The 10,000-nt window shown below is 36.3% G+C and overlaps 1 long non-coding RNA gene across 1 annotated transcript in view; it reads left to right on the forward strand.

Annotated features, from left to right (window-relative positions):
* The first annotated feature begins 1,226 nt into the window (after positions 1 to 1,226).
* The window catches only part of LOC149136685 (uncharacterized), a 223,870-nt gene continuing 215,096 nt past the window's right edge, over positions 1,227 to 10,000 (forward strand). The window contains exon 1 of the long non-coding RNA XR_016241198.1: positions 1,227 to 1,611. This is a non-coding gene — a long non-coding RNA (uncharacterized LOC149136685). The remainder of the gene's footprint in view (positions 1,612 to 10,000) is intronic.

Raw genomic sequence — 10,000 nt, forward strand, 5'->3', positions numbered from 1 at the left:
ATACCAGAGCTTAGGCCAGAATTCTGGTGAATTTTTTCTGGAGAACATGATTTTTCTTTCGTGGTTGGGTCGTTGATGACCTCTTTCTAGCATATCGGATGTCCACTTAGTGGTCTTCCCTTCTTCTGAATTACCAGATTTTTTTAATGCTAGACCACTGGTTTTAAATTGAAATTAATATTCAATTCATCACCCTCAGTATATATATATATATATATATATATATATATATATATATATATATATATATATATATATATATATATATATATATATATATATATATATATATATATATTTATGTTTATAACTTAGCGGCTCGGCAGTAAGAACTAATAGTATAATTATCAGAAAATATATACTGGAATGTGTGTTGTTGGAGTAAATCCTCGAATGCGGTGCCCCAGTATGGTCGCACTCCATTGACCGAAATAAACAGAAGATAAAACGCGCGCACACACACACACACAGACACACAGATATATATGAAGGAAAAGATATCGATTATTGTAATTAATCGGAAACAGAAACGTTAAACCTTTAAACGTGTCAACGAACGGCAGATTAAGAATAGAGAGAAAAAAGAAGAAACATAAAAATATTGAAAGACGAAACGAAATAACAGACAACTAACAATATACGAATACAAATGTCTACATACAGATATACATGCATATATGCACATACAAATACATACACAAATGTATGTATAGTCGTATTAAGTCGTATAGAAAATGCTACAGGGCATAAATTAAATATATACAGTTGTGGCCTCTGAGACGAAGGGGTGCATTAAAAATAATTAATGATAAAAGGAGAAAAAAATATGAAACGAAACGAAACGAAATAGAGCGGATAAAGGCGAAAATATATATATATATATAAAAAATGGCGATACGATGAGACAAAAGAATTTTGATGCGTAAACAATGGAAGCAGGAATTAATTATTGGATATGTTTAAAGGAACCGTTTGGAGTTGTATTTCAAGAAAAGCTGGAGATAATTCTATATATAGCAATATATGGATGAAAAAAAACAACATGTTTTATATAAATAATGTTAGGTGTATGTTATTTTTCGTAAATAAATATTATATATATAAATATATAATATTTATTGTACGACATATATATGTGTATATATATATATATATATATATATATATATATATATATATATATATATATATATATATATATATATATATATATATATGTATATATATATATGTATGTTTATATATATATATATATATATATATAATATGTATACATACATAGATTTATATATACACGTTTATTAACATACATAAACAACACGCATATATATGAATTATTTATATAATTCACATACATTATTATACACATACTATCTACACACACACACACACACACATATATATATACACCAAAAATACACACAGAAAAGCTATTAACACACACATACACACATTTTATATATATATATATAGACACAAATTTTCTTAAACACACACACACACACACACGTATACAATAAAAAAAAAATTATAATATTTGTGATGTGCCAAAGTGTATTTTCTGATCACAGGGCTGAGAAACAAGCCATTATTGGTAAAACAATCAATCAGGTACGTCGATTAGTAATTTCATCCTTTCATTCTTCTACAACACCAAATTTTTCATCATCATCATCATCACCGCCATCACCGCCATCACCGCCATCACCACCATCAATCATCATAATCATCATCATCATCATCGTCATCATCATCATCGTCGTCGTCGTCGCCTTGTTTTTCTTCTTGTTCCTTCTCTTCTACCCCATCCATTCGTTCCCACTTTCTACAAGGTTTTAGTGATGAATCAAGAAAAAGAAAAAGAAAAAGAAAAAAAAAAAGGAAAAGACATGGTGACACAGTTTTCCCTCCTACCCATCCACCCGGTTTGTTTCCTTACGCATACTTATTTCGATACTGTGTGTGTGTGTGTGTGTGTGTGTGTTATACTCACTCTCGCCCCTCACTCTCTCTCTCTCCCTTGTGCCTGCCTGTCTGTCTGTCTGTCTGTCTGTCTGTCTAAGTGTCTGTCTACGTCGTAAACATGTCTAATGGCTGTTTCTAGGCTAACCAACCTCCAACCATCAAATCACTTCTAACCTACATTATCTTCTGTTATATTTGTCTCTCTCCATTTTTTTTTGCAAATAACTCTGTCTGTCTGCCTGTCTGTCTGTACGCCTGCATACATATAAGTATATATTTATATTTATATTTGAATGTACGTATGCAACTATGTGTGCATTTGAATGTATGTATGCAATATGTATATACATACACACACACACATATATATATGTATATACATATTGCATACACACATTCAAATGCACACAGTGTATATATATATATATATATATATAGGTATATACATATTGCATACATACATTCAAATGCACACATACTTGCAATACGTACATTCAAATATAAATATATAATGCGCAATGCACATACATGCGTATATGTGGCCTGATAAGTATGTCTGCTTATATCCCTGTATCAATCGCTCTCCATCCTGTTCTGTTCGACTCTTGACTGAGAGATCTTTTCCTACAAATATAGCAGAAGTAGGCCATAGATCCTTCTTCTCTGCTGTTTGTAAGATGATGTTTTGTCAGTCAGTTCTGTTTCACCAATCAGGAACCTCTTTCTTCATTTATTCTTATCCCCCCCCCCCGCCATCTTCACCGCCATTATTCCATGAGGCCACCGTTGCAGTAGATCTTGAGTTGCTACTACTAAACTAAAAAGAAGAAAAAAGGAGGCGAATTTAGTGTCGTTTAACGCACAGTTTGTTACAAGCATGCTGATAAATTCTGTCTGTTGGACTAAACTAACGTGGGAGCAAGCTATAATTCCTGTGACCGTCTAGAAATAGCAGCCAAATCTCCTTCGAATCTAACCCTACCGATTGCATCTCGGATACTATCGTCCTAGATACACATATAATGAGGGTTGATCTAATTATTAACAACAAGAATAACTGAATAATAGCTGAAGGGTGGGTCCTACGTAGGATTGGAGAACCAGCGGAATATTTACAGTTTGGTGCCTCAGTAACTTGATTTTTTTTTCCCCATAAGTTTCTGAAAAATGCATATTTTTAAATGAAATTTTGCAGATAGGTTTTAAAGGTTGCAGATGATATTTTGCGTTATTAAAATTTAAAAGAAAAATTTATTTTGATGGGGTGTATTTTTGGAATTTTTTTCTACCCACCTCATCGTCAGTTTCTGTAAATTAAGCACTTTCTATTGTTGTGTCTTTTGTTTTTCATACTTCTATCGATGAAACATTGATATTCTGTCATCTTGGAAATATACCTCTGCAAAATCTCATTGTAAAATACGTATTTTAAACCTTTTGCTCTTCTAAAGCATTTTCATGTTTGTCCTAAACGACCAGGCTTGTTTTCAAATGTTCAATTAGCCTCTGTTTTATACATTCTGAGTAATAATAAAGCTTTCCTTTCATAAGTCCCAAGTTACTATGGTACATGAATGAACACCAAAGAAAGATGCCCTGTGTATTATTTGTGATGCAGAGGACGGATAAAGGGTAAATGACAGTTATAACGAAAAATATTTGGGAGTGGAGAAACAGTGATCAAAGCGTCTGTATTTGTTTAAATGTTAGCCACTAAAACATATCACTGCAAAGTTTCATTTTAAAATATGCATTTAGCAAATCGTTATAAGGAAACAAAGTCTGGGGCCTTAATACGTAGATATGACGAAACAGTGGCATCATCGGATTAATTCTTAGTTAGATTTTATTTCGTTTATTTCGTCGTCAATTTCTTTTTCATTTCCTCGAGGTCGATAAAAATAAATACAAACCCCCATTACTATACCTGCGCCCTTTAGAAAAATTAATGTATTTAATGAAATATTTTTACATAAATCTTTAATTTTCTTGCATCATTCGAGTAACATCATTTGAGAACTTGTGTCCTTTTTTTTAACATTTTATCTATGAAAGGTACCAAATGAAAACTTAGGATTATCCAAAAACTTTAATTTAGTCAACGAATAAATATTTAAACATAATGTTTGTTGTAAGCGTCTCTGCTGACGTTATTTCAGGTTTAACGGCTAAAACTTAAGGCTTACCCTGTAATAACGATTTTTATTTTTGGTTTCAAATATTGCAACAAATCCGTACCGTTATTTTGTGTTGATTTCTTTAGGATGCAGTTTCTATATATAGCCGTTATATCTGCTAGAAATAACAGCCAAATACCTCTCAAATCACACCTTTACGACTTAAAAAATGACGTGATGGCCATGCAAAGAAGGACCTCTCATTAAACGTGGTTGACTTGGGGCTGAATAAGAACAAAAGCATCAGTATTATCGGCTCTAATTAGTGACTTTAATTAACCAGTTCCTGGGAGCAAAATATTACTTTAAATCACACACTGCCGTTTTAGAAAAGCGCGTTGAATAACCGCAACTCATGAATTCATATATGAAAACGATAAGATGGTCACTACTGGAGTGCCTTTGGCCATATGCAGCTCGCACTGTACATATGTGTGCGCGTATAAATATATATGTATGTATATATATGAGAGTATATATATACATACATACATACATACACACACACACACACACACACACACACACACACACACACACACACACACACACATATATATATATATATATATATATATATATATATATATATATATATATATATATACTCTCATACATATATACATATAATTATATATACACATATATATGTATATGAATATTTGTTCGTATGTACGTATGTTTATATATATCACATACATACATAGATATGCATATATATGTGCATATGTATGTGCATATACATATATACATATATATGTGCATATATATATATGTATATATATATACGTATATATATGTATATATATATATATATGTATATATATATATATATATATATATATATATGTAAATATATGTATATACATATATATGTGCATATATATGTTTTATATATATATATGTATATATATGAATACCTCTTAACCGGCCTTAACTAACTTTAATATATACTGCTCTATAACTTAGTGTGTGCTTCTTTATTCGGATTTATGATTTTATATACGATATATATATATATATATATATATATATGGCTAAACTGGCAATATGACCATCCCCAAATACAACAACAACACACACACACACACACACACACACACACACACACACACACACACACACACACACACATATATATATATATATATATATATATATACGCACACAAGTTTCGGCATATAAATATATACCTTCCTTATAATACCCAGCTCGTGACACAGAGTAACGTGTTCGTCTCTCCATTTCATCATATCCGTCTACATATAAAACCATTACGTTTACCGAAGCGACATATAAATATATATATATATATATATATATATATGCATGTATCTATGTATCTATGTTATGTGCTCTATATTTTTTTATTTCTGCTTCTCTGTGTCACACAGATTCCTTGCTCTCTGTCTCTGCTGGGACTCCATCTATCCATCCATCCCGCCTGCTGTAACTACCATCAGCACCATCATCACTACCACCACCATCACCATTAATAATACTGCTGGGCTTGTCGTCTGCCTTGCCGACATCTTTGCTGCTACCAACACCATCACATTGAATCCTCAACGCCATGAACTCTCTCCCCGCCTTCACATCTATACACCTTCTATATATATATATATATCTATATATATATATATATATGGGAGAATATACAAAAAATAACAACAGACGAGGACGACCTTTCATATTCGGGCTGTTTCTTTTTCCCTCTATCAACCACCTCCGCCCCTCTCTCTCATCTTCCACACCTTCTCTTTCCCCTTCTCTTACATTATTAACAGTCACAACTCTTTCTTCTCCCCACAATTCCTCCCCTTCCTCAAACTCTTTCTTCCTCCGACTCCCTCTTTCTCTTTCTCATCTGTATACCACCAACCTCCGTGTCGATTCTCTCTCTTCATCCTTAGCCTTTCAATGCTTCTTTTACCTTTCTCTTCCTTTAATGTTATCCTTTCATCTCTCCTCTCTTTCCCCCTCTCTCGTTTACTATTACTCCTGCTCCTACTAACACTCACTTTTGTTGTTACTGTTTCTGCCACCTTCTTTATCATCACCAACGATTTCTGTCTAGTCTCGAGTCGCTGCAGTCGTTGTGCTAAAATGACGCGTTTGTGGTTGATATAATATATATATATATATATATATATTAAAAAAATTTTTTTTTTTAAGTTTCAGCTTAGAGCTGCGGCCATGCTGATGCACCACCATGTTGCTACACTGTTATTACAGGGAGCCTCTTACAATATGAGGCGCTTGGTGAAGAATGGAGTTTGATTTAGCAACCCTCATTTGCACCTCCTGCCGCGAGGTAGGTTCATCTGGGACTCTCGATAGGAAGAGATCCAGCTTTGATTTAAAAACTCCTACATCTACTTTGTGCAGATTCCTCAGGCTCTTTGGGAGAATATTAAAAAGCTGTGGGCCCCTGAATCCCAAGCTGTTGCAGTAACTGGTCCTGAAGCGCGATGGCATTGCTGGGATCTTTGGCACTATGCAGTGTCGTCCCGTTCTGGCATTGGTGTAGCTTTCAATGCCAAAATTTGGCACAATTCCTTCCAGGATCTTCCAGATGTATATTACCGTATACCTCTCCCGCCTTCTCTCCAGGGAGTAGAGTCTTAGCTGTTTCAGCCTTTCGCAGTAGCTGAGCAGTTGCAAAGACACAATCTTCTTTGTGAATCTCCTCTGGAATTTTTCAGCATTAAACTGCATATTATTGTCCTCAGCCCATCTGTAAACTGAGTCCAATTCCTGCTGCAGGTGTGCAACATCACTGGAGTTCTGTATTTTCTGCGAGATTTTCGCATCGTCTGCGTAGCTTGCAAGAGTGGCTATCCGGGCACTTGAAGGCATATCTGAGAGAGCGACTATAAAAAGCAATGGTCCCAAAACAGTACCCTGTGGAACACCGCTCATTATTTGTGTTTTCATAAAAGTGGCTCCATTAGCCACTACTGCCTGACTTCTATCTTTCACAAAGTCATGTAACCACTCTCCAAGTTTTCCAGCTATGCCAAGATCACGCAGTTTGTGGCATATCACACCATGATCCACTTTGTCAAAAGCTTTTGCAAAATCAAGGTATATTACGTCCACATTTGAGTTGTTGAGTAACTGCCTCAACACCCAGTCGTAATGTTGTAAGAGCTGGGTCTGGCAGCTCCTACCTGGTCGAAAGCCATGTTGGGTATCACTCAGCAATTTATTTTCTTCAAGGAATGCGATTAGTTTTCCTCTGATTATCCTTTCCATGATTTTGCTGATGTGTGAAGTCAGAGAGATAGGCCTATAGTTTTTGGCATCTGCTCTGCTTCCCCCTTTATGGATTGGGCATATTATTCCCTCCTTCAGCTTGCTTGGCAGTCTTCCGTTTCCGAGAAAGCTCTGGAAGAGGATCTGGAGGGGTTTTGCCAGGGCATGCTTACACGATTTAAGGAGGATTGCTGGGAAACCATCAGGGCCAACAGTTGAGTTTGTGTCCACTTCATGTATAGCTAGTAGTACATCTTCTTCGCTAATGTTGATGTATTCCATCGTAACTGCCTCACTGGTTATAGGGGAGGTAGCAAAGAAGTCCACTGGTTTGTTCACTTGTCTGTGCTTCAATGGAGTGGTGAAGACACTTTTGAATTGCTCATTCAGTACATCACTGATCCTAGTTGGACTGTCTGTGAGGGAGCCATCTTTTTCGAAGAGGGATCCAATCTTGCAGCGTACTGAGGCTGTTTCTTTTGCGTAATGAAAGAAGGCCTTTGGGTTTGACTTAATGTTTTTTATAACCCAGGCTTCTTTGTCTGCTCTCTCCTTCACATAGGATTGTTGGAGCCTTTTTTCGATCTCCATCAGTGTCGTTTTTAGGCGGGACCTTTGGCCATTCTTGGGATGCTGGTTGAGTCGATTTGCAACTTTTGTCCGTCGTCTCATGAGGATCTTCCTCTCCCTTGGAATCTTGTTCCTATTTGTTTTGGCCTTGTGCTCTGGGACATATTTCTGGCTTATGGCTTGCACAGTAGACATGAAACATTCTAGTTTCATGTCAATGTCTGGTGTGGAGAGACATTTTGGCCAATCCTCTCTGAGGATCTCTTTCTGAATCGATTTCCAGTCCGCTTTGTGGAAGTTCAGATTGGAGAGATTTTGGGTGCTTCCTTTAGGCTGTATGTCTCTGGTTTCTTTTGGCCCAAACATAGACAGCTCTATTATGTTGTGATCCGAAACTAATGTCGGCGTCACTTTCACACCATGAATGATGTCCGTATTGTTCGTGAAGCAGAGATCTAGAATGTTATTCGCTCTAGTTGGTCTGAGAACAGTTTGCTCCATGAATAGGGTATTGGTGAGGTTGAACAGGCATTCCACCTGTGCTTGCTTGCGATAAGTCATTCCTGAGAGTATGAGACCTTCGGGCCATTTGACGTTGGGGAAGTTGAAATCACCCATGAGAAATATGGTCACATGGTGTTCCAGTTTCATGAGGATTTCTTTAATTCTAGTGAGGCAATCTTCAAATTTGCCTATGTGGTTTGGAGCATCCGGTGGGCAATATGTATTGCATATGACTATATTATGTTGTCTTATGTATACAATTAGGGTGTCGCATGCCGAATTTGAGTATGACAGTAAGACCTGGGGTGTGAGGTCGTCACGGATGTATACAGCAACTCCACCATGGCTACTTTCCCATCTGTCTGTTCGCAGTATGACATATTTTGGTACGTGTACTTCTGCATCCTCTATATCAGGGCTGAGGTGAGTTTCCACGAGTGCTATGCATAGGGCTTGATTGCATGCAGCAAGGTCTCTCAGGAAAGAAATTTTGCTTTTATTATTATAATGCAACAGGCCCCCAATATCTAGTAAAAATATTGGCGTGATGCCTGTGCAGGCGTTAGGGGAGGCCATCCCATGTCTGTTGGCTGTGGTGATCTTGCGCAGTGGGGGGCAAGGTTCCTCGTCTGTGCATAATCTTTTGCGCCATGCACAAAAAAGACTCTTGCTCAGCTGCTGCGTTGCGTATGATTTCTGAAGAGCGCACGTCCTTGAATTTTCTCCTTGTGGACATCTGTCGTCTTTCCTCAGAGAAGTTTTTATCCTTTAAACCTTTGTAGTTTTGGCGGGGTGTCGGGTGGGCAAACCGGCAGTTTTTGCCGTCTTCCCCATGCCAACATTTGCCTTGCAGGTAAAATTTGCAAGTTTTTGGGTGCCTTCCAAATTTCTTCTTTCCTTTTGTGTCTTGGATGGCATTGGATCCACCTTGCGATTTTCTACTTTTTGTTCTTCCTTTTCTTGTGGGTACTGTTTTCCACTGGTTATCTATTGGGGTGAGGGCTCCTTTCCTTTGTAGAACCACTGGCACAGACGGGCTTCTATTTGCTGCTTCCTTGGCTCCACTATCCTTTTCTGCCTGGTTGTTCATAGGAGTGGGTGATCCATTCTTTTGAGGAGCCACTGGGTCAGAGAGACTTCCGGGTGTTTTTTCATTTTCCTCCTCTCCATCCTTATCAGCCTTTCCACAATGGTTTTCGATTATGACATCTAGGGTGTCCATGTGTGGTCTGATGAGTGCATACGAGCGGAGGAATTCATTCTTCTTCCGCTCTATCTGTTCAGTGGTCCTGTGGAAGCCATTATTCTTCAGTGCAGCAGTGATGATGTTGTTTGGGGGATCGCCACTAGCAATCATATATATATATATATATATCATATATATATATATATATATATATATATATATATATATATATATATATATATATATATATAAATATATATATATCATATATATATATATATATATATATATATATATATATATATATATATATATATATATATATATATATATATATATA

The sequence above is a fragment of the Octopus bimaculoides genome, chromosome 3, assembly GCF_046866305.1.
Source record: "Octopus bimaculoides isolate indiv1 chromosome 3, ASM4686630v1, whole genome shotgun sequence".
In the NCBI taxonomy this organism is placed as follows: domain Eukaryota; kingdom Metazoa; phylum Mollusca; class Cephalopoda; order Octopoda; family Octopodidae; genus Octopus; species Octopus bimaculoides.